This window comes from Pinus tabuliformis, chromosome 2_1 (assembly GCF_031772625.1).
Source record: "Pinus tabuliformis cultivar Carrire ecotype Pingquan chromosome 2_1, CPIR1, whole genome shotgun sequence".
In the NCBI taxonomy this organism is placed as follows: domain Eukaryota; kingdom Viridiplantae; phylum Streptophyta; class Pinopsida; order Pinales; family Pinaceae; genus Pinus; species Pinus tabuliformis.
In genome coordinates this window covers 785083341-785109993 of record NC_142299.1, presented here as the reverse complement: position 1 = coordinate 785109993, position 26653 = coordinate 785083341, and the positions used below count along the sequence as shown (strand labels likewise).

Sequence of the window (26653 nt, the reverse complement as noted above, 5' to 3'; positions counted from 1 at the left end):
ATTTCCTTTTCCAAGTGATTGATACTATTTTCTTTATTCATTTGTCATGGCTCAATGAAAGAAGAAGAATGTCGCTTGTCTCCCAAACTTTTCCATTTCATTAAGTTGCAAATAAAAATCATCCAATTCTATAGCTAGGAGACCAATAGCCTCTTGATATACCTTTAGTAAAAAAAGCCTAAAGAAATTGGATGAGGGTATAACTATAATATAGGTTTTTGAACTCAGGAGTTTTTTGTTACACATATTTAAAATCTACCCCTTTTCCCATTTGATCATTATTTGCATAATGATGTTTTATATTCTAGATCATTTGATTAAAAGTTGTAAGTCTATCTAAATGTATTCATCGTTTGGCAGGCATATTTTGATGTGAATGAAGCTTCTATATCTTCAAGAAAGACCTTTCCTAGAGTTGACAATGAGGTAGTGCAAAATGTTATATGTTGAAAAAACCTTTGTTCCTAGTGTTTGACTTATTATCTTCAATTTATTGGTTATATCATTGTTTCCACTTCTTGGATATTAAATTACTTTTTCACATTTTATGCTCATGTATCTTGGGCTATATTAATGTCATTTTTTTGGTTTTGCTTGACATATCTTAGTCAATTGTTGACACTATCTTTTAAATCAATGGTTGCAAATTCTTCATTAGCATCATAAAGTGGAGGCAAATAGCTGCAACTATTTTAGTGCCATGGTTATATTTTTCACCATTGTATAAGCACTTGAAATATCCTAAAACAACCCCATTATAGTTGGAACTAGATTCCCACAATCTAGCTATGTTAGCATGATCAACAAGATCCAATGTTTCATGATGAGAATAAATTAACAACGCCATATTTAGGGATCTCATGTAGTCACTCTCATTCATGGATGATGTAGTGTAAGTCCATTACTTTTTTCTGAATTTGGATTATAACAAAAGGAGCCTTCAATTGGGTTCAAGATGTTGTATCCATGCAATGTATTTGAAACTAGGAGTCCTTGAACCTACAAACCATTGTGCCATTGTAATATATATTGCAAATTATTGTTCTTACATTTTTTGTTTCTAGTTATGGTTAAAATTATTGAATTTTTAGCATCTTACTCTCATTGCCGAGAGTTTCATATTCTTCAAACAAGAACTATGGAAAATTAATATGTACTTTGGAAGCCTCAATATTCTTTGAGATTATCTCACTCTTAACAAGCTCTTTCTTTATCCAAGAGTTCTAGTAAGTTTAAATATCATTATATATATTCTTTTAGGTGGATGTAATTCTATGCATGCCCACCTACACATATTTAATCCATTAAAATATATCTTAATGTCAATCCTTTAATGCACCACCACGAACTAATAAATCGATGAAACTTAAACCAACCTATTTCTAAAAATGGTATGCATATGAATGATAACCTTTTATTCATTTGGACTAAAACTACCTCACTTGATATCAACTCTTAAGTAGTTGATCCATCATAATCTATACCTCTTTCCACAATGAACATTGAAGACCTACCATGAAAGTAAATATGAATCGATGTACAATAATGTTAAAAAAACCATAATTTTGGTTGTTGTTAGGCATCTTATTGTTAGGTAAGGAGGGTTTATAGCAATAGGAATTGTTGGTCCTAGATTTGTTCAACCAATATTTGCACAAGGATGGAGTTTTAGGAGTCTCTCGATTTATTGGAGATTTGACAAAGAGCCATAGCATTGCCTTCTCCACACCAGAGGAACCCTTGGAGTGGACTTACCATACAGAGCCTTGAAAATATATTTTCCCTACTAGACTCATAGTATAGAGCCCCAAAAAGCTATTTTTTGGGCTATTGATGCGATGATTAACTAAATAAAATTTACCGACTACATTCAATGGTTATGTGCTTAAAACCCATGACAGGAGAATAACAATGTTCAAAGATTATGAGTAAAGCCCAATATGCCATATGGCCAGAACTAGATCCTTCGAAGGAGAGTCCCAAAACTAACCTTATCTTCGTGATTGATCATTCTCACTCATGGTTAAGGCTGCATCCACACTTATGTTGAGTAGGATATTGAAAAGGATCTATTAGATTTTCCATAACATCAAATAAACAAATCATGTTTAAACATAGTAGCAGATTATGGAAGTGGGATTGAGAAAGCATTAAAGAGTTACCACATGTAACATCCCTCACTAGGGATTCCTTGAAAAACCTCAAGAACACTAGTTTTTTAGAGGGCACTCAAATAACACTACCTCTAGACAAAAAATGACATCAACCATATATATAAGTAATTAAAAAAAATAAAAAACTTTCAATGGAGCAATAAATTCATTGAGAGTTTATTAATTCATTATAGTTCATAGTCTCTCTTTAGAGTTTGGAATTTAATTTGTGAGACATGAATATGGGAGTATTTTTCTTATTAGTTCATGTAATCTATGACATGGGACTATAGTAATCCATTATATTAGTTAGCATTATTACTTGTGCATATTAATCCAAAGTTTATATGAACTTTACCCTATTCATAAAATGACCGTTTTTGTCAACCTATGAATTTATCAATTTAACTTTGAGGACCAATAATATAACTGATGGTCTTATTTGGCCTCTTCCCAAGGTAGACAAACCATATCATTGATATTATTCATACAATATCTCTATTCCATGCATTTATTTTATTCTAATTTCCAAGATTGAAACTAATGCTAACATTAGTTTATAAACATTAAACACTACCTATAACCATGGAAACACTGACTGTAACCATGGAAACACTGAAGAGGGCCAAATGGTTGTGTGCATGTTGGTGTAGTGTATAAAGAACGGGACACTTGTTAGTCTTCTTATTCTTCTCTTGAGAAAAATCAGTAGCTACCTTGAGATTTAGTTACAACTCTAGACTTCTTAACAGGATGCATAGCCTCTCCTCTACTTTAGCTTGGCAACCCAACTTCAACTCTGAATGTTTTATCTTGACAACCCAAATTCAACTCCAAGGAAACTGATTTGATCTCTGACAATAGAGTTGTGCTTAGCGCTGGTGCCAGTGGGATCTAAGACTCGTCCAAACAAACTAACGTCTGCATCTGAGATTTGGTCAATGCATCTCACATAAAACTACAAACATTCAAGGGAAGACGATGTCTAGAGCCATGATATGTATATATTTCATTTGGAAGTATGTGATGGTGGAGTTGAAAGGATTGGTAGAAATGTCATTTGGAGGTACCGAGTATGCCGAGAAAAATGTTGTTATGAAACCAACTCATAAAAAGATAGAAAAGATAGATCAACACCTTAGAAATAAGCCTCTTCAAGGGGGTAAACTTCTTTACATTACACAAATGAACAATTCTTGGATGATACAAATGACAAGACCTCCTTTCTATATATAGGAGTCTAAGGGGTCATAATATAATTAGAGCCGACATAACAATAATAATGTAATGGCACAATAATAACAACATGGGGACTACATGGGAACAACAATATAATAAGGGGGTTGTACTAATAACAATAACGGGTTACACTAGTAGTATAGGGACCTAACATGACCCTCTCCTTCAAAAAGTGTTGTCCTCAATGCTTGAGTAGTTCTTGATTCTTCTGTATAAAATTCTTGTCCTCCCATGTGGAATCTTCAGTGGTTAAGTTCTTCCACTTGATGAGATACTCTAAAATTGATTGATTTCATAGCTTTTGGGTTCTTGTTTCTGTGACTGCTCTAGGTTCCAATATGATTTTTCCTTCCTCGTCAAGTTCTGACAATATTGTTTGAACTGGGATCTTCTGCAACTTTTGAATGAGTGGCCACACTTCTTCGTCCTTCTTCCATTCATCCCTTGCTTCTTTTATCCAATCTGGTTGGATAATAGAAATAGCACAAAACAATGCTTCCACATCCTCATCCTTTCTTAAGAGTGCATCTACAACAACATTTTGCTTCTCTTTTTTGTAGATGATTTCAAAGTCATAACCCAACATATTTGTGACCCATCTTTTATCTTCTTCTAAAGATAATCTTTGTTCTGAAAAATATTTAAGACTATCATGATCCATTTTTACCTTGAAGTGTATTCCCATTAGGTAAGGTCGCCATTTCTTAAGTGCATGTAGTATTGCCAACATTTCCTTCTCATAAGTAGCTTTCTTGAGGGACATTTTTTTGTATGGATGTAACGATAAAAATAACCAATCACCTACATCAAAAATTCTTTCATTGCGATGTTGATCTGCCAGTCGTTTCATTCGATTCTGCACCAAAGTGGCGTTATCATTTAAAAGTTGGAGAACTTGTTTTTGATGCTCGATGTGATCTTTCACTACTTGAATATTTTTCTTCTTGATATGTCCTTCTATCTTGAGAGTTTGAGGAGTGGTAATTTCTTCCAATGCGTTACAAGATATGGTTGGATTCATTTCTTGATGCTCGATGTGATATTTCACTTCTTGAACATTTTTCTTCTTGATATGTCCTTATATCTTAAGAGTTTTAGGAGTGGTAATTATTTCCCATGCTTTACAAGATATGGTTGGATTCATTTCTTCTTTCTCTAGGGTTGGTTCCTCATGTATATCCTATTCTTTTGATGTTACTTGATGCTTTTCTTCCTCCTCTCCACAATCAATGTAAAATAATTTCTTCTTAGTACACGTATGACCTTTAATGTATTTGTTATCACAATTGTAACAGAGCCATTTTTCTCTTTTTTATTCCCATTGTTGTGGTGTCAACCTTGTAGGTTGTGGAAGGCTAGGAGAAACAACACTTTCATCTATATAGTTGTGAGGGATAGAATTCCTTGTTGCCATAATTTTTCTTTCCACTTTTCTTTCCAACCTAAATGCCTTCTCCAATGAATCAAGTTCCCAAAGATGAACCTCATGTTGAATGTTATCCTTTAAAGTCCCTATGGAGACATCAATCCTCTGCTTCTCTGGAATATCATTTTCCCTTATATTCAATTTTTGGAAGTCCTCAATAGACTCTGCCATTGAACACTTTTGTTTGAGATTTATCAATTGGCTAAAGAAGGTGTCGCGCTTTGTATCCTCATAATGTGCTATCATTTCCTCCATGAAAATTGACCATGTAACAAGTGATTTACGAGAACAAAGCCCTTTATACCATAAAAATTGATCTGGTTCTAAATATGAAGACGCAATACGTAACTTTTGTAACCGTTGCACCTCATGTAGATCAAAATATTTCTCCATCTATAGTATCCAATTTACTGGATCCTTGCCATCAAACTTCCTCATATCACATTTTCTTGATTTAGGAGCTCGATCTTGAAACGATTGTAACTCTATAATTTTAGATCTCCAAGTTCTTAAATTGCGTCCTGCAGTAGCCATCTGAGTCCTCTTTCTAAACCCTCAAGTCTGATGAAGATTGGATTCTGCAAGGAAGAGTTATGTCAAATGTCCCACGATGACCTAATTATAGACCAGTTTAGTAGAGCTAATTTGTATGAAGTGCCACATGTCATTGTTTCAACCTTAGGATCTGAAACTAATACACAGAAAACTACAGTGCGTCTTATTTCTGCAACTTCTTACAAAATTTCAATTTGATGCTCGGAGAGGAAGTTATGACAATTTTCCCAAAATCACATGTTTAGGATGTAATTCGGGAGCCTCCAAAAGCCCTTAATGTCTTGGACTGTATCTTCGAAAATATAGTGAAACAAGATCTGAAATTCAGGCCCGAGATTCCCCACAATTTCTGCTCATATGGATTTTAATTTCAGAGTCTGAACCTTCGTAGAAAACAAATTATAGCACAAATTCCACAATGACCTGTTTGAGATGAAATTTTTGAGCTTGCGAAAACCCTAACTTCCTCAGCTTATATCTCTAGAAATATAGCAAGAAAAGATCTGAAATTCATACTCGAGGTGCATACTGATTTCTCCTCAAATGGGTTTTTGTTTTAGCTTATAAAACTTTGTAGCCAAAACGTTATAGAAAAAATTCCACGATGACCTGTTTGGAGCAACGAAACCCTAGAATCCAAAGCTTTGATACCAAATGTTATGAAACCAGCTCACAAAACGATAGAAAATTTAGATCAACGCCTTAGAAATAAGCCTATTCAAGGGGGAAACCTCCTTTACATTACACAAATGAACAATTCTTGGATGATACAAATGACAAGACCTCATTTCTATATATAGGTGTCTAAGGGGTCGAAATATAACCATAGCTGACATAATAATAATAATGTAAGGGCACAATAATAACAATAGTGGGCTTCTATGGGGCATAATAATAACAATATGGGGACTACATGGGCACAACAATATAATAAGGGGTTTGTACTAATAACAATAAGGGGTTACACTAGTAGTATAGGGACCTAACAAATGTCATATTTTGATTCTAGGTTATTGCTATCCTTTAAAGTCCCTATGGAGACGTCAATCCTCTGCTTCTCTAGAATATCAATTTCCCTTATATTCAATTTTTGGAAGTCCTCAATAGACTTTGCCATTGAACACTTTTGTTTGAGATTTATCAATTGGCTAAAGAAGGTGTTGCGCTTTGTATCCTCATAATGTGCTATCATTTCCTCCGTGAAAATTGACCACGTAACAAGTGATTTACGAGAACAAAGCCCTTTATACCATAAAAATTTGTCTGGCTCTAAATATGAAAATGCAATAATTAACTTTTGTAACCGTTCCACCTTATGTAGACCAAAATATTTCTCCATCTACAGTATCCAATTTACCAGATCCTTTCCATCAAACTTCCTCATATCACATTTTCTTGATTTTAGGAGCTCGATCTTGAAACGATTGTAACTCTGTAATTTCAGATCTCCAAGTTCTGAAATTGCGTCCTACAGTAGCCCTCTGAGTCCTCTTTCTAACCCCACAAGTCTGATCAAGATTGGATTCTGCAAGGAAGAGTTATGTCAAATCTCCCATGATGACCTGATTATAGACCAGTTCAGTAGAGTGAATTTGTATGAAGTGCCACGTGTCATTGTTTCAACCTTAGGATCTGAAACTGATACATAGAAAACTACAGTCCATCCTATTTCTGCAACTTCTTACAAAATTTCAATTTGATGCTCAGAGAGAAAGTTATGATGATTTTCCCAAGGTCACCTATTTAGGATGTAATTTGGGAGCCTGCAGAAGCCTTAAATGTCTTGGACTGTATCTGTGAAAATATAGCGAAACAAGATCTGAAATTCAAGCCCGAGATTCCACACAATTTCTGCTCATATAGGTTTTAATTTCAGTGTCTGAACCTTCTTAGAAAACAAATTATAACACAAATTCCACGATGACCTGTTTGAGATGAAATTCTGGAGCTTGCGAAAACCCTAACTTCCTCAGCTCATATCTCCATAAATATAGCGAGAAAAGATTTGAAATTCAGACTTGAGGTGCAAACCGATTTCTCCTCAAATGGGTTTTTGTTTTAGCTTATAAAACTTTGTAGCGAAAACGTTATAGCAAAAATTCCACGATGACCTGTTTGGAGCAACGAAACCCTAGAATCCAAAGCTTTGATACCAAAGATAGAAAAGATAGAAAAGATAGATCAACGCCTTAGAAATAAGCCTCTTCGAGGGGGAAAACTCCTTTACATTACACAAATGAACAATTATTGGATGACACAAATGACAAGACCTCATTTCTATATATAGGAGTCTAAGGGGTCATAATATAATCAAAGCTGACATAATAATAATAATGTAAGGGCACAATAATAACAATAGTGGGCTTCTATGTGGCACAATAATAACAATATGGGGACTACATGTGCACAACAAGATAATAAGGGGTTTGTACTAATAACAATAAGTGGTTACACTAGTAGTATAGGGACCTAACAAATGTCATATTTTGGTTCTAGAAATTTCATTTGGAGGTATCGATTATGCTGAGAAAAATGGCATATTTTGATTCTTATAACACTTATCTTTTGAGTAGAGCACTTACGTGAATAAAATACCATTGTAGGGATATTCCATTCTAGTTAAACAAGCTATATGTTGTGGAACTATCCAGCTAGAGCGGACAACACCTTTTTCACACTTATCAACTCTCCAGTTTTATTAACCCAGCAAGGTTATCTTCATTAAATCAAACTGTAAAACAAAATTAAATCCAATCCAATCACGTAAGGAATCAAAGACTATATGCAAATCTCTAAACTCGTCCTATTGGAGGTGTCAATCCTAATTTCATGCATATTTTGGACTCATGACTAGATCACATGTTGATTAGTCCACTGATATATCAAACTTATCCTCATGCAAGTGAATTGGAATAGACTGGAGGTCATGCAAATGTTGAAATAAAAGGTGTTTGGGGTGGTGGGTTCCATGCACTAGTCCTATCTCATGTTGTTGTTTTTGGTACTTTCAGTATCATTTTAATGAAATGAAACACTAACCTTCAAATAATAAAAATAACCATTTGCGATGTCAACCTTGTCAATGTTATGACTTCATCTATACTCTTATCACCTGCTTATGTCTTCTCTTCATTGTTACAATGCAATAAATTTAGTGTTTAGTTGCAAGTCATCACCATAACAAAAACCATAGCAACTTTTAACCTTTAAGCCCGATTTTTTCCCACAATAGGACAATGTTGTAATCTGCTTTAATGTCATTGGTAACAAACCCAACACATTGGGTGCTATCCAAGCGATAGGGTCAGCTTCTCTGGAAATACACAACAAGAGAGAGATATATTATCACTTTAAAAGTAAACTTCCTTGTGATAATGGCTATAGGTATCACTTGAGATGAACCTAACACTTTGAGTGTTATCCAAGAAATAGTGTCAACTTCTCTCAAAACACATAAGGAGAGAGATATATATTTATCCCTTTAAAAGTTAAATTCCCTGCAATAATGGCTACAGGTATCACTTCAAGTTCCATTTATCCAGTGATGTAGGGTATAGTGTCACATAGACCAAGTGATGTAGGGTATTGTGTCACATGGAATAAGTGTTTTCCAATGATAAGGGGGTTGGAGATCTTTCTTCATTACATCAAAATTTCCTTCTCTAGTGACATATGCTAGATATTGACATATTTCCCTCTCAAAGAAGATCACTGAGCATTATACACTAGACCCATCAAAGTTGAGCTCAAGTCCAAACTATTGATCAATACACCATAGGAGAAATCCTTGGTTATCTTGGTCAATTAAGAGACTATTGATCAATACACCATAGGAGAAATCCTTGGTGATCTTCGTTAATTAAGAGGCTGGTTTTTTCTAGACTCATACCTAGGCTTTTCATGTGAGCTCTAGGTTCTTTTTTAGGAGAGTAGAATGGGTTGTGCAAGCTATGTGTCATAGTTGACTTTGCTAACCAAGAAATATGTCATTTTTGGCCCAAGGAAATCATGTTATTTATGAGAAATCACTCCCTTTAAATCACGAGTGTCATTGAAAAAATATAAACTTTCACAGGAGTAAATAACTTCCCAAATACCTTCATTCAAAAGTTTCAAAAAATGGCTTCCAGTCATTCTAATCAGTATTATCCCACTAGTGTATCTTTTCATACTACAGATGAGGGTGTAGGGTGTAACCATATACGCTATAGCCCTCAACCATTGTTTCTCATGGCCCATTTCACAGGAGTACAATGGTGGCATATATCCATATTTTCTTGGTGTCTATAAAAAATGGCAGACCAGGTATTTATATTACTTTTGGTACTTGTAGTATATATGTTGTTGTTTTTGGTACTTGCAGCATCATTTTAATGAAATGAAACACTAACCTTCAAATAATCAAAATAACCATTTGCGATGTCATGAGAAACAATCTTGAAATAGGTTTCAAATGGGAGATTTTCCATGTGTTGTTGGCAGTTGGGCCATGCTTTTGAATCTTTGATGGGTTTTACAACTTCTTATAGGGATTTCTTCTAGCATTGCTAGAATTTGTTCCTTGCTACAATTTCTTCTAGATTTTAAATAGACTATGTAGTAACACAACATTCAATTATAATTTCCTTTAATGGTCCTAAATTATTCTTTTGGTGGCATCCATGCTTATTTGGTTTATTTTGGTTATAAGTCGCACATGCATGCTTGAAATATGGCACGAGGGTGATTGGTTGAAGAGATATTTGATTCATCCAATTTATGGTTGGGTGGAACATGGAAGTCCCAAACATAGTTGGTCTATTCATTCATTAATAAGAGTTTCTTCTCCTTGGTATTTCATATATTTTAATTTTCTTAAATATATTTTTATGTAATTATTATTTCTTATCTATATGATTCCATTATATTAAATTTATATTTTACACTTTTAGTATTTTAATTTAATTTCTATGCAATCTCAACTATATATATAAATGAGATTCCATTTCATTATACTAATATTTTTTTTAAGTATTTTAATTTTAATATTTACTTATTTTCAATTTCTTAGATGTTATTTAATTTTCTTTTTAATTTTTACCTCCTTTAGTTTATTGATTTTTTAATATTCTAAAATATAATATTATGTGATTATTATTTCTTATAAATATATGATTCTAGCATTTTATAATTTTTAGTATTATATATATATCTATCACAGGTCAAATCAGAATTTGGTGTATTGGTGTATGATTTCTTTATTTGTGGGAAAATCGATTCACCTCACTAGAATAATTTGGCTATAAATGTCTATTAAAATGTATAAATGTCTATTAAAATGTATTTATAGTATATTGAATATGTAATTGCTTAAAAAGAAATAAAGACATGTGATTTAACTGTTAAGTCTACTTATAATATATTGAACTAATTTTTATTTTTATAATTATTTTTTAATTTGAGTTCTTTAAAATAACATATTTTATATATATATATATTATCTTTTTAAAGTTTTAGTAAATATTAGTTTATTAATTATGATTAGATTATATTTTTTATTATTATTATATATATATATATATATATATAATTTTTAGCATTATTGATTATTGCAATGTATCACACTAATTTAATTAGAATTTTTAATTAAAATAATTTTAGTCTATGAAGAATAATAACCCAATTATGGATTTCCATGTAAATAAATAATAAGATCCCAACTTTAATCCTTAAAAAAGTTTACTGCAAAATAAATAAATTTAAAACAAATTAAAACTTTATGTAGTATTAAAAACAATCCAGTATGATCATTGCCCTTTCACAACCCCACGCATGCACCACTATGTAACTCGGCAAAACGTTCTAATGACCCACGATAGTGTTACGTATACTATCGTCTTACGAGAAACGTATACGTATTGAACTTCGTTTACTGCCAATAACTAAGCGCTGAATAACAACCGCTGTGCTGTGAGTATACATTGTTTTATCTTGGGATAACCTTAATAGATAAATAATCAAAACCATCGCATTTAAGCTAATTTTACATCTGGACGGCGCGACGTGGACTACTTGCGCATATATATTAATGTTTAGTTACTTCTTTGAAACTACTTTTACTTCCTTGTACCTCTCAACATTCGAGAGGTACAACATATATATTAATGTTTAGGGTGTCGTTACTCTTTCCACCTCTGATTTAATAGAACCGACAAAGCTCTCACGTCGCATCTGTCTGACGGCGTGACAAAGCTCTTTCATCACATCTGTCTGACGGCGGACAAGATGATTGACATCAATCGTAATGGAATGAATTGCCAAGGAAGGAGGAATTAAATCCGTGCATCCATGCATCGCCATCTAGGCTGGGGTGGAACGCATTCAATGGAGTTGGTATTCCCTGTTCCACTAGGAAAGTAAATCGGGCTGGATAATGCCGGAGATGGTGCCGCTGGTACCGCCACTACTGTTATTTTCTTGGAAGCATATTTTTCCCACATGCCCCTGCTTCACTCGTCCGGCTATAAGAGGGTGTGCACTCCTCTTCCTCATTTAACTCGCTTTCCATTCACTCATTCCATAGTTACTTACTTCTGTATCTTAGGCAATGGAGAATCCCGAATCCTTTTCGACAAGGGGCTGGTGGCTCTACGCCATTTTTCTTACAAAGAATGGAGTACCTGACCATGTACTACATTCCACGGACCATATTTCTGCAGTGGGGCAGTGGTCACTCTATATAGCACTGCTTATTGTTGCTGTTTGTGGTGCAATGCTTTCTTGGTTCAGCCCTGGAGGATGTGCATGGGCTGCTGCGAGACACAAGAAAGCCATCGCCATTCCTGGCCCCAAAGGATGGCCCGTTATCGGAAGCCTCATGGACATGAGCGTCGGACTTGCTCACCGAAATCTCGAGTATCTGGCTCGTCTCCATGGTGCCAAGAAAATCATGGCCTTTAGCTTGGGCTCGACACCAGCCGTGATTACATCGGATCCTGACGTGGCCAGAGACCTGCTTAGCTCCTCTCACTTTGCAGACCGACCACTCAAACAATCCGCTCAGCAGTTAATGTTCGGCAGGGCGATGGGGTTTGCGCCCAACGGTGACTATTGGCGACTCCTGCGAAGAATTTCTGCTACTCATCTCTTCTCTCCACGCCGAATTGCGGCCCACGAAGTCGGTCGTCAGGTGGACTGCACGACAATGCTTTCCGACATAAGGGATGAGTCTGATATTAATGGCGGCGCCGTCACGCTCCGTCGACATCTCCAGAAAGCGGCCCTTAATAATATAATGGGAAGTGTCTTCGGTCGACGGTCGGTGGATGCCGAGACTGAGAAGAATCTTCGCGAGATGGTGAATGAGGGATTCGAGCTCCTTGGAGCATTCAACTGGGCTGATCATCTGCCATGGCTACGAGTGCTCGATCCACTCAGAATCCACAGCCGCTGCGCTCGGCTTGTTCCGCGTGTTACATCGTTTGTGAAGAACATCATCGACGAGCACCGACAGAGGGACGACACGGCCGACTCAGACTTTGTGGATGTCCTCCTTTCGCTCCGAGGAGACGACAAGCTCGACGACGACGATATGATCGCAGTTCTATGGGTAACATAATTAAGCACGACACAACTATTATTTTAGTGCTAAAATTAAAAGTTTTAGTGTTAGAATTAAAAAATTTCGTCTCTTATTTTGTTTTGATGCAGGAAATGATATTCCGCGGCACAGACACAACGGCTTTACTTACAGAATGGGCGACGGCAGAGCTGTTGCTCAATCCGCAAGTGCAAAGCAAACTTCAGGCAGAGCTGGACGCGGTTGTCGGGCGCAACAGAAACGTAACAGAAGACGACATCGAGAAGCTCCCGTATCTTCAAGCGGTAGTGAAAGAGTCTCTGCGGATGCACCCACCAGGGCCTCTCTTATCATGGGCCCGCCTCTGCACGGAGGATTGGTTCATGGCGAACGGGATGTGCGTTCCGGCGGGCACGACGGCGATGGTGAACATGTGGTCTATTACCCACGATCCGGAGATCTGGGAACGTCCCCATCAATTCCGTCCACAGAGGTTTCTCCCGTCGGAAGGCGGACAACATGTGGATGTCCGAGGAAACGACCTGCGGCTTGCACCCTTTGGTGCCGGTCGTCGCGTATGCCCGGGCAAGGCTCTGGGTCTCCGGACCGTTCAGCTGTGGGTGGCGAAACTGTTTCATCATTTCACATGGGTGCCTTCTCCTAACCATCCGGTGGACCTGACAGAGAAGCTTAAACTATCATGTGAAATGGCAACGCCCCTTACAGCCATATCTGTGAGTAGGATCCCACTTCCTTCAACTTAACAACAATTCCGTGCCGCTATAGTGTGTCCTAATTCGCTCATCTCGATGAAGAATAACAATCAGAATAAAATGATAACGCCCAGTATATTTGACTTCCGCTGGATTTAGAAACGCATATCTCGATGAAGTGGGTTTCGTTTTGTAATAGTACTGTTATTTGATTGTTATCTTTATTTCACTCATAAATTATGAAATTATAATATGTTATCTTTAAATTAATAAAATAATATAAAAATACAATTATCCATTATTTGTGTTTTTTAAAATTGAATTTCATTAATGGCAAAGAAGCCAGTTATATCAGGAAATCAGATATATCAAAGTATATTTGTTATATTTATGGTTTCAAATGCTAGGATAATTTATGAGTTTTTTTTTTTTTTTTTTTGGGACATTTATCTGTCATAGTGAGTAATCCATCACAACTAAGGATAATGTTGTTTTTTATTTTTTTTGAGAAAGTACCATAGCAATCGGATCAGCAATTTGATAGTTCTTTCTCGCTATTTAAATAATCAGACTCATGGTTGTGCTTCGGCTACTAATTACAAGTGCAATTATGACTAAAGTTCTCTTTGAAGCCTCCTAATTACAGGAACAATTATTGCTAAACTTCTCTCATTCTCCTTTGCCAAAATACTTTGCTCTACTCTGGGGTGAATTAATGCTCCTAGGGGTTGCCTTGTAACTTGAGAGGCTTAGTTGTTACGAGATGTATTCTGTTTTTGGGAGTTGTTCTTCTTTTGACTTGCAAAAATCTTGGTATTTGATGTTACCATCAAATCTCTCCATCCACGGTAGCTTCTCTTCGGATCCTCGTTACAAAACGCTCCTTTTGAAGAGGGGTGTGCATTCTCAAGGTGCCCAAGCTATTGGCAAATTCTACACCTAAAAGTCGTGTTTTCACAGTCCAATGGTCAGGTATACTCCTTATCCTCCCACTTGAGGGTGATTTTATCTAGTAGACCTTCACTGAAGTCCACTTCCATGCATACGCAGATGAAACTTAGAAATGTTTTGTCAATATTACTTATCTACTTTGATGAAGCGACCTATAGAGTCACCAACATCCTCTTGGATCTCTCGCCAGCTCCATTGAAGAGGAAAGTTTGGAAGTCTAACCCAAATAGGAATATGCAAGGTCTTCATGGTAGGAGGATTAAACTCAAAAAACCATGTTGAATGAAGAGACCATCCCAGCCCCAAAACTAGGGCCCCTAATCAAAAATATTATTTTGGTCTTCCAGATCTTTGAAGAAAACCACAAAATATCCTTTCAAGCAAAATAACAAATCTATCTTTTTGGACCATTTTTGGTAGGCCTAATCCTAGAGGGTAGATGTCGAGGGTCAAAATCCATTAAAAAAACATATAATCCCTCGACTTTTAAAATATGTTGTTCTCTTGTTAATGATGTCATTCACCTCTAGCAATCAGTTATCCAGGTAATGTTCCACCATAAAATCCTAACCTAAGAGCTCCTTAGGAGTCTGAGAAGTGAGATTTGGCTTTTGGGATTCCTTAAAAGACACGGGCCTTAAAAAAGAAGAAGCCCTTTCTCCCCTGGCACCTCCTTTTAGAACAAAAACTAAGAAGACAATAGCGTCCTTTTTAATTCCATAATCTTTGAGACCATTTTCCATCCTCAGTACCATTCGTTCATAGAGGAGCCTAATCACTCCCACAAGGATTCTTGTAATCTGATGAATTTTGTCATCTACCAAAACTACAACGTTTCTCACTTTTACCTTGATGCACATAGGTTATCTAGATAAGAACTTAACAAAAATGGGAAATGTTTGAAGATCCCCAACCCTAAAATCTTACTTTACATGTTCCAAACAAGCAACCAGGCACCTCAAGGGAGACATATCGCCCCTGGGAAGCCACACAGGCTTGAGACTTTTGTAAGATAATTTGCAATCGTTGTGAAAACCCATATTAACTTCTCTTTCTCACATTTCACCAAATACTTTGTCGACATCAAATTGATAGTAAAGTTTTCCTAAAATTGAAAGTTTACATCAATATTGAATAGCCTGTTTAATTTTCATGGCTATGATTTTAAAGTAGGCAAAATTTGAAATTTGCACTAAATTAGGGGAGAGGAAATTTTGATAAATGAGATACATTATCAATTTAAAAGTAAGATTATAGCAATCTATTATTAATGTTGTATTAACCAATAATTTTATTATAATTTTTTGCATTTACTATATCTATCTATCTATCTATATATATATATATATATATATATATATATATATATATATATATATATAGATATAGATATAGATATAGATATATATATATATATATATATATATTGAATAATAGATTTGAAGTGTTCTTGGGTGATTAAATAAATCTTTAGTTATTTTTTGGCTTTTTTATTTATTTATTATAACTTTGTCGATTTGTCTAATTTTTTTTACTTTATAGCTTATAAAAGGTTGATTAAGTATTTTTTAAAACCGAAAAACATAAAAACATTGTCTCTATTACAACATTTAATGTAATTAGACCTAATGAACTTCAATTGATAATATATATATTTATAATCAACTATAATGTAATAGTAGCAATACATTAAATGTAAACCCCGTGGATTAGCCCAATTGGTCGAATCCTCATCATTAAAGAACCTTTGCTATTGGTAAGTCATGGTTTCAATTCTCTCTACACCCTCGGGATGAGACTCCATGGTTGAGCTGATAGGAAGTGAATCCTTTAGGTCGATCTCTCCGATACAAATATTCCTTTGTGGTTGAGCTGATAGGAAGTGGTCCCTTTGAGTGGATCTTCCTCGTAAAAATATTTTGCGGATGTAGCGGTCACCAATCTCCAGGGATTGTGAACTAGATAGAAAAACAATACATTAGTTATTAATATATGTCTTTAATTATGTTGATAGACATGTTTATTTTAGAACTGGACTTCCACAATTTTAACTTAGTTATTACTAATTGTTAGGTGGATGGTAGGGAATTAACCTCCATAGAATATTTTTGAATATTCTTAATAGTATACACAAACCAAATACTCAGATTTATTTCCAAAGTAGTTATGTCTTTTTCCTTTTAATTAAATTCATTAATTAAAATAAATGTCATATGAACAAGTGCTATATGAAATTAGTTATGGATTTTTGGACATGTGCTATTGAGAAGAAATGGTATTGTAACAAAGCCTCTTTACAAATTAAGAATTTATAAGACAAAATAGACATGAATATCTATGGTTTACAATGTCGCTATATGTTTTTCTAAATGCATATATCTTTAAATTATATTTAATTATTTTTCTCATTTCTTTGTGATTTTTTTCTGCTAAAAGAAAATATTACATCATTGTTCATAGTTTTCACAAAAGTACATTGGCCTCACTCGACTAGATTTGTTTGTTGGTATGTTAACTTCCAAGTTTTTTACATCCAACAACATGGACTGCACAACCAAGCATATGGTATATCTAGAAGATAAAAAGAACAACATAAACATATAAAAACAAACAACCATTTATGATTCAGAAGATGTCACAAGAGTAGGGTTGTTTGACCTAGTACCCATGGGCATCAAAAACCTAAGTTGACACTGTATGTGTTGTTCCATATGCCTCATGTGAGCTTCTAGACTATATAGGCTATCTTGTATTCTCCATTATTTCCTTGAATATCATTAAGGAAATGATTTCATTTCTATCATCATGCTTCTCCTTGACAACTTGCCCTAGAAAAAAATTTAACTGCCAAGGAAAAGCAACCATATTTATTTACTAATTTCTCTTGCCCCGTTTGTACCCAAAATCTAGGAACCATTGAGAAAATTATTCCAAAAGCTCAAAATCTAAGACTGTCTATTTGTCCCTATGAACATTTCTTTAGAGCCTTTAAATATCAGCCTATGTGAATGGAGGGATCATATCTTAGTAAAGAACTATCGCATCCCAAGAAAGAGATTTGGAACGAGACATTCTAAACTAGCTACACTCCCCAACACTTGGAAACAAAAGCCACATTGACACGGCATGATAAACCAAATAATCCACAACACTATTTCGACTCTGAGAAGGCCACATATGAACTTACCTTGAAACCTAATGAAGTCAAACTTCTTAAGAACAGAAAGTTGTAGACTCTCCTTGCTTCCACAAAACCATATTTTAGATATAACAATCAAAATTCTTGCCACATAATTGAAAAAAAAAATGTAATACCAACAAACCAAAACCAACACCATGCAATAAGGGTGAACAGTTGATAGGAAATTAACCTAGGAAAATAAATATAATTCAAATGTAAAGGAGCATTTAAAATACAACCAACCAAGGTATCCACTAACTCTACCAGAGAATGGATGAAAGGAACCAATATCACCCAGAAAATGAAAATAATGAGATAAAAAGAGGCACAAATCTAGGAAGATGTTGTTACCTGAGAACACGACCAAGAACAAAGGAGGATGCTTATTTGCAAGCCAACTTTGAAACACCGAGCTGAAGTGGCCCTCTAAATAAGGGTAGGATCTGTGCAACTAACATCAGCATGCTTTAAACCGACATTATTTTTATTATGATCATCCCTCAAGCAAGAACCATTTATAAGAAAGACCTTAGACGGTAATATTTTTCCTTCAAGAGCAAGCACTAAAGTATCCACTACCAAGGAAAAGAGAGTTGATATGGTAGCCCATTTTGTTATTGGGGCAAATGTATCCTCATAATCGACCCCTTTCTCTTGTCCAAAACCCTTTTCTAGGGGGCTACCTTTATGCTTTTCAAATAGACATCTTCTTTATACTTTTTCTTGAAGACACACTTGTACCATATCTATTTGGTTCCCAAAGGATAATCCATCAATGTCCAGGTTACATTCTTTATCATAGCATCATACTCTTTTTACATTGCTTCTTTCCATTTAGCATGAGAAGTAACTTATGTGAAGGAAGTTGGTTGAAAATCTATAGACATATTTAATTCACAATCATAAGCAACACCCATATAAACTCGTGAATCATAATTGTCTACATAACCTCCATTTTTTCTAGTAGAGATTCTTGCTCCTATCTTTCCAATCTCATAAGGACTAACACTTTTAGATTTCTTAGAAAGCCGCTTTGGAGCACCTTTATGAGATGTACTAGGATGCTCAATTGAATAATATGGGGATGAATCAAGATTGATCCTTCCAATTCTCTCAAACACATCACTCAAAGTGTCTTCTTGATCAATTGTTTGAGATTCATGAGATGGAGAGAGTGCTTCAGAAGGAGTTTCCATAGATTGATATAAGATAGGGATGCCCCCTTTAGGATGTGGAATCTCATAATCAAATTCATGAATGTAGAAATCTGATATAAATTTCAATTGCTCAAGATTTCAAATTGAAAAACAAGAGACACAATTCTACTCTACTAATTTGTGGAATAGAAATCACAATTTAGAACAATGTACATAAACATGTAAGAAGAAAACCCACAAATACACAATGGTTTCAAGGGGAACCCAACTGGGAAAACCCCTCAAGCATTTTTGCATTAATTAGTTGAATTGATAAACTATTACAATTTCTTGCTCGATCTCTGAGCACAACCTGCAAAAGAATTTTTTTTCTCCTACTAAATAAGGACCTGTCGCCAACACTTAGCCACTTTATGCCTCTATCATCCTCCTATTTCATAGTAGAATACTTGAGGTAATTATATCCTAAAATATAGGAATCGCCTCCTCTTTCCCTGCAAAATTCCTAAGGATTGATCTCCTTACTCATGCAAAACCTGTACACTCAAAACTAGTATACAACGCATGCTACACTACCTTCTCATCTCCACTTTAGCTGAGCAATTCGAAATCCATGCATGCATTAGAGGTTTTGGGCTAATTGATCAATTAACTAATAGATCTTTGAGTTAGACTGCGAGGCCCCTATAATACTAGTGTAAACCCTTATTGTTATTAGTACAACCCCCTCATTATATTGTTGTACCCATGTAGTCCCCATATTGTTATTATTGTGCCCCATAGAAGCCCACTATTGTTAGTATTGTGCCCTTACATTATTATTGTTATGTCGGCTCTGATTATATTATGACCCCTTAGACTCCTATATATAGAATTGAGGTATTGTCATTTGTATCATCGAAGAATTTTTGCTTTGTGTAATGTAAAGGAGGTTGCCCCCTCGAAGAGGCTTATTTCTAAGGCGTTGATATATCTTTTCTATCTTTTTGTGAGCTGGTTTCATAACATTTGGTATCAGAGCTTTGGATTCTAGGGTTTTGCTACTCCAAATAGGTCATCGTGGAATTTTCGCTATAACTCTTTCGCTACAAAGTATAAGAAGCTAAAAAATCAACCCATTTGAGAAGAAATCGGTCTAAACTGTGTGTTCGAATTTGAGATCTTGTCTCACTATATTTTTGGAGATATGATCTGAGGAAGTTAGGGTTTTTGCAAGCTCCAAAATTTCATCTCAAACAGGTCATCGTGAACTTTTCGCTATAATATTTGTTCTACGAAGGTTCAGACTCTAAAATTAAAACCCATTTGAACCAAAATCTTGGTGAAGCTCAGGTTTGAATTTCAAATCTTGTCTTGCTACATTTTTGGAGATATAATATGAGAGATTTAGGGTTTCTATAGGCTCTCGAATTACATCCTAAATAGGTGACCTTGGGAAAATCGTCAAAACTTTCTCTCTGAGCATCAAATTGAAATTTCGTAAGAAGTTACAGAAAGAGGACGGACTATAGTTTTTGTGTATCGATTTTAGGTCCTAAGGTTGAAACAATGACACGAGGCACTTCATACAAGTTCGATCTACTAAACCGGTCTATAATCGGGTCTTCGTGGGAGATTTGACATAACACTTCCTTACAAAATCCAATATTGATCATACTTTTGGGGTTAGAAAGAGGACTCAGAGGGATATTATAGACCTAAATTTAAGAACTTAAATATCCTAAAGTACAGAGTTATAGTCGTTTCAAGTTCGAGCTCCTAAAATTAAAAAAAAACGAGATGAGGAATTTTGATGGCAAGGATCCGATAAATTGGATACTACAGATGGAGAAATATTTTGATCTACATGGTGTACCACTGTTATAAAAGGTATGTATTGCATCTAATTATTTACAACCGAATCGGTTTTTATGGTATTAGAGCTTTGGATTCTAGGGTTTCGCTACTCCAAATAGGTCATCATGGTATTTTCGCTATACATTGTGTTTTGCGTTGTTTCAGAAGCTAAACAAAAAATCCATTTGAGACAACATCGTGCTAAACCTCGGTTCTGAATTTTAGAACTTGTCTCGCTACATTTTCAGAGATACGATCTGAGGAATTTAGGGTCTTTGTAAGCTCTAGAATTTCATCTAAAATAGGTAATTGTGGAATTTTCACTATAACATTTTTGATATGAAGTTTCAGAAGCTCAAAACAAAACCCATTTGATAATAAATCGGTCTGAACCTTGGGTCCGAATTTTAGATCTTGTTTCACTATATTCTCGAAGTTAAAGTCCAAGACATTTAGGGTTTCTAGAGGCTCCCGAATTACATCCCAAACATGTGACCTGGGGAAAATTGTCATAATTGTCTCTCTTAGCATTGGATTGAAATTTCATAAGAAGTTACAGAAAGAGGACAAACTGTAGCTTTCTTTGTATCTTTTTCAGATCCGAAGGTCGAAACAGTGACACGTGGCACTTCATACAAGTTCACTCTTCTGAAAAGGTATATAATCATGCCATCTTAGGAGACTGTGCATAACGTTTTCTTGGAGAATCCAATTTCGATAAGACTGGTGCCATTGGAAAAAGGATGAAGAGGGCTACTATAGGTCGCGCTTTCAAACTTGGAATATCTGCAATTACAAAGTTATAGTCGTTTCAAGATTGAACTCCTGAAATCAAGAAAAGGTGATATGAGGAAGTTTTATGGCAAGGATCCGGTAAATTGGATACTCCAGATGGAGCAATATTTTGATCTACATGAGGTGAAACTATTACAAAAGGTACATATTGCATCTTCATATTTAGAACGAGATCAATTTTTATGGTATAAAGGGCTTTGTTCTCGTAAACCACTTGTTACGTGGTCAATTTTCATGGAGGAAATGATAGCACATTATGAGGATACAAAGGGCAACACCTTCTTTAGCCTATTAATAAATCTAAAAAAAAAGTGTTCAATGGCAAAGAACATTGAGGACTTTCAAAAATTGAATATAAGGGAAAATTATATTCCAGAGAGGCAGAGGATTGATGTCTCCATAGGGAATTTAAAGGATAACATTCAACATGAGGTTCGTCATTAGGAACTTGATTCATTGGAGAGGGCAATAAAAGTTCAAAGAAAAATTTTGGCCACAAGGAAGTCTACCCCTCACAACTATAAAGATGGAAGCATTGTTTCTCCTATCCTTCCACAACCTACAAAGTTGACACCACAACAATTGGAAGAAAAAAGAGCAAAAGGGCTTTGTTACAATTGTGATAAAAAATACACTAAAGGTCATATGTGTGCTGAGAAGAAATTATTTTACATATATTATGAAGAGTGGGAAGAAAAGGATCAAGAAACATGAAAAGAAGAGGATATACACCAAGGACCAACCCTAGAGAAAGAAGAAATAAATGAGGTGCTCTGATACCAAATGTTATGAAACCAGCTCACAAAAAGATAGAAAAGATAGATGAATGCCTTAGAAATAAGCCTCTTCGAGGGGGCAACCTCCTTTACATTACACAAATTAACAATTCTTGGATGATACAAATGACAAGAGCTCCTTTCTATATATAGGAGTCTAAGGGGTCATAATATAATCAGAGCCGACATAACAATAATAATCTAAGGGCACACTAATAAAAATAGTGGGCTTCTGTGGGGCACAATAATAACAATATGGGGACTACATGGGCACAACAATATAATAAGGGGGTTGTACTAATAAAAATAAGGGTTTACACTAGTAGTATAGGGGCCTAACATGCCCCTCTCCTTCAAAAAGTGTTGTCCTCAATGCTTGAGTAGTTCTTGATGCTTTTGTATAAAATTTGTGTCCTCCCATGTGGAATCTTCAGCGGGTAAGTTCTTCCACTTGATGAGATACTGTGAAATTGATCGATTTCGTAGCTGTCGGGTTCTTGTTTCTATGACTCCTCTAGGTTCCAATATGATTTTTCCTTCCTCTTCAAGTTCTGGAAATATTGTTTGAATTGGGATCTTCTGAAACTTTTGAATGAGTGGCCACACTTCTTCGTCCTTCTTCCATTCATCCCTTTCTTCATTTATCCAATCTGGTTGGATAATAGAAATAGCACAAAACAATGCTTCCATATCCTCATCCTTTCTTGAGAGTGCATCTGCAACAAAATTTTGCTTCCCTTTTCTGTAGATGGTGTCAAAGTCATAACCCAACATATTTGTGACCCATTTTTTCTGTTCTTCTAAAGATAATATTTGTTCTAAAAAGTATTTAAGACTATCATGATCCATTTTTACCTTGAAGTGTCTTCCCATTAGGTAAGGTTGCCATTTCTTAAGTGCATGTAATATTTCCAACATTTCCTTCTCATAAATTGCTTGATTGAGATGTAGTTGTAAAAATACCCTACATCTCATAGAATTCTATCCCATAGGTCAGTTACGTGAATACAATTGAAAATAATTAAACTAGATTGCTAAAATTTGGCAACCACATAAGTGTTGGCTTGAGTTTTGACTTGTCTGTGAAGTAGACTACTCCATCAACATTATCAGTGAATTCCTCAAAGAAATATATTCTAAAATTCATGTGGAAAGTTGCAACTAAACAAAGCAACAATGCATCTTTCCACGAAGCAAGTGAAGCGTTGAACAAGTCTTCAGTTATTCTGATATTGCAATGTGCCACAACATAATGAGAAGATTCAGGTGCTTTACCTTTCCCTTGATATGGTGATTTTTATTTCTCTTCATCCCTTTACTCTCTGAACTTTTCGCAAGAGAGCTTACATGTGGAAGAATCATGTCCATTTTTGTTACACCATATGCAATGAAGATTAAGTATTGCTCCTTGGCAATGTTTCCCCCCCTGCCTCTATTATTCTCCCTTCCACATCGTCTTCCACCACCCCTTCCTCTAGAGTAATCATGTGCATGATTCTTCCTTTTCTATGCAAGGCTCGCAACTTCTTGAGAATACTAAGAAATTGTCTTCTTCTTACCCAAAATCTTTCTCTCTTTCAGCAAACTTCTCCACAAGAGAGTAAAAAGAAATATCTTTGAGTTTGCCACTAGCTTGTAATGACTCAAAATAATGAGAATAAGTGGGATATAGTGCCTTGACAAAACACTGATAGCTTTCATAGCATGCATAATGACTCTTATTTCAGAGGCATAGCCAAGCGATCATCATCTTTCAATTCTAAATTAAAAAGTTTGACCATAAGTTGGACTACTTCAAGCTCAGAGTGTAAGTGATATAAATATTTTAGCTTCTTTAAGGCTTCAAAAGCATTTGTAAATGACGTAATATAATGAATCGCCTATTCAGTGTCTTATGCTACAATCAAGGTATAGGCCTTGTTGTTCTTGTTCTCCCATAGTGTTATCTCCTTGTCTGAAGTGGTATTTTCAGGATGATTGACAACTTCTCCTTCACATACTCCTTTCCATAACTCATTAAAAATTAGGGTATAGAGAGAACTACCCCAACTATGGAAATGAGTGAATGCATCATTAAGAAAAATAACTATCTTCTTTTAATTTCCAAAACAATCACAACTTTACTTTCTGCATTTTATATGACAAACATCAAACTAATATGACAACTAACAAACCAAGCCACATATAAATCAAAGTATATGGAGAGAAACATCAATATATTCAACTGAACACTCATATAATACCAGTGCCATATCAATATATTGAGCATACAATGTACAACTCAACGCATATACCATACATAAATATGATTGAGAACTTAATGCATAACATATACCATACATTAATAAATGCATATAACATATATACAAACCATTACATGTTCTCCAATGCACATCATATATCCATAACCTATCATTACATGGTCTTCAGCACACAATATTCACCATTTAAATGAACCATGCCCCATCCACCAAACGTAAGAGTTACCAATGCATAGCCATATTCCATAGTTCATGACCTTTGAGAGCAAATATAATATATATGCCACGAAGAGGAGTCTTGAATGCAGATATTCATCACTAGTTCACAAGAAATTCATCAACTCGTTGTATATATAATATATATATCCTCTTGCAGGAGAACATGCATCATTGAAACCACAGTCATGACTTGCAGGGATTTGACTAGCGTACATGTATTCCCACGCATACAATCCAACTTGCACAATTCAATTCAGAGAAGGAATATTTTGAAATGTAACTGACGCACATATCAGGAGTGACCCACTATCAAACACACAAGAAAAAGGACAGAGGATAAGGACAGAGGATAATGGTAGAGAATAGCAGGAGTTATAATGTGAAAAGCTAAATTGGGATTGTATCTCTCCTTTCTCTTGGGAACCTCTATCCATTCTAGTGAGAAATCTATCAAAATTAAGGATAATGTTGCTTTTAATTTTTTTTTAAGGAAGTACTTTAGCAACCGCATCAACTGAATTTGATAGTTCTTTCTCGTTATTTGAATAATCAAATTCATGGTTGCAATTTGGCTTGCTAATTACAGATGAAATTATGGCTAAATTTCTCTCTGAAGCTGGTGCAATTATGGCTAAAGTTCTCTCATTCTCCTTTGCCAAAATACTTTCCTCTACTCAGGGGTGAATCAATGGTAATAGGGTTGAATTGTAACTTGAGAGGCTTAGTTGCTACGAGATGTATTCTATTGTTGAGATTTGTTCTTCTTTTGACTTGCAAAAATCTTCATATCCGATGCTACCTTCAAATCTCTCCATCCACAGTAGCTTCTCATCAGATCTTCATTACAAAACACCCCTTTTGAAGAGGGACATGCATTCTCAAGGTGCCCAAGATGTTGGAAAATTCTACACTTGAAAGTCGTGTTTTCATAGTCCAATGGTTGGGTATACTCCTTACCCTCCCACTTGAGGACAATTTTATCTAGTAAACCTTCACTGAAGTCCACTTCCATACATATGCAGATGAAACTTAGAAATATTTTGTCAATCTTTCCTATCTACTTTGATGAAGTGACCTATAGAGTCACCAACATCCTCTAGGATCTCTCTCCAGCTCCATTAAAGAGGAAAGTTTGGAAGTTTAACCCAAATAGGGATAGGTAAGGTCTTCATGGTAGGAGCATTAAACTCTAAAAACCATGTTGAATGAAGCGACCAACCCAGCCCCAAAACTAGGGCCACTAATAAAAAATATTATTTTGGACTTCTAGCTCTTTGAAGAAAACCACGAAATATCCTTTCAAGAAAAATAAAAAATCTATATTTTGGGACTAGTTTTGGTAGGCCTATCCTAGAGGGTAGATGTCAAGGGTCAAAATCCATTAAAACAACATATAATCCCTTGAATTTTAAAATATGTTGTTCTCTTATTAATGATGTCATTCAACTCTAGCAATCAAGTATCCAAGTAATGTTCCACCATAAAATCCTGACCTGATAGCTCCTTAGGAGTCTGAGAACTGAGATTCAGCTTTAGGGATTTCTTAAAAGACACGAGCCTTGAAAAAGAAGATGCATTTTTTCCCTTGGAACCTCCTTTTAGAACAACAACTAAGAATACATTAGTGTCCTTTTTAATTCCATACTTTTTGAGACCATTTTCCATCCTCAGTAGCATTCGTTCATAGATGAGCCTAATCACTCCCACAAGGATTCTTGTAATCTAATGAATGTTGTCATCTACCGAAACTACAATGTCTGTCACTTTTACCTTGATGCACATAGATTATCTAGAGAAGAACTTAACAAAAATGGGAAAGTTTTGAAGATCCCC

General features: G+C 35.3%; 2 pseudogenes; one reads left to right on the top strand and one right to left on the bottom strand.

Moving 5' to 3' along the window:
- Nucleotides 1-551: 551 nt before the first annotated feature.
- Nucleotides 552-11334, bottom strand: LOC149202923 (uncharacterized; annotated as a pseudogene).
- A 451-nt stretch (nucleotides 11335-11785) lies between these two features.
- Nucleotides 11786-13700, top strand: LOC149202922 (cytochrome P450 78A4 pseudogene; annotated as a pseudogene).
- The last annotated feature ends 12953 nt before the right edge of the window (nucleotides 13701-26653 follow it).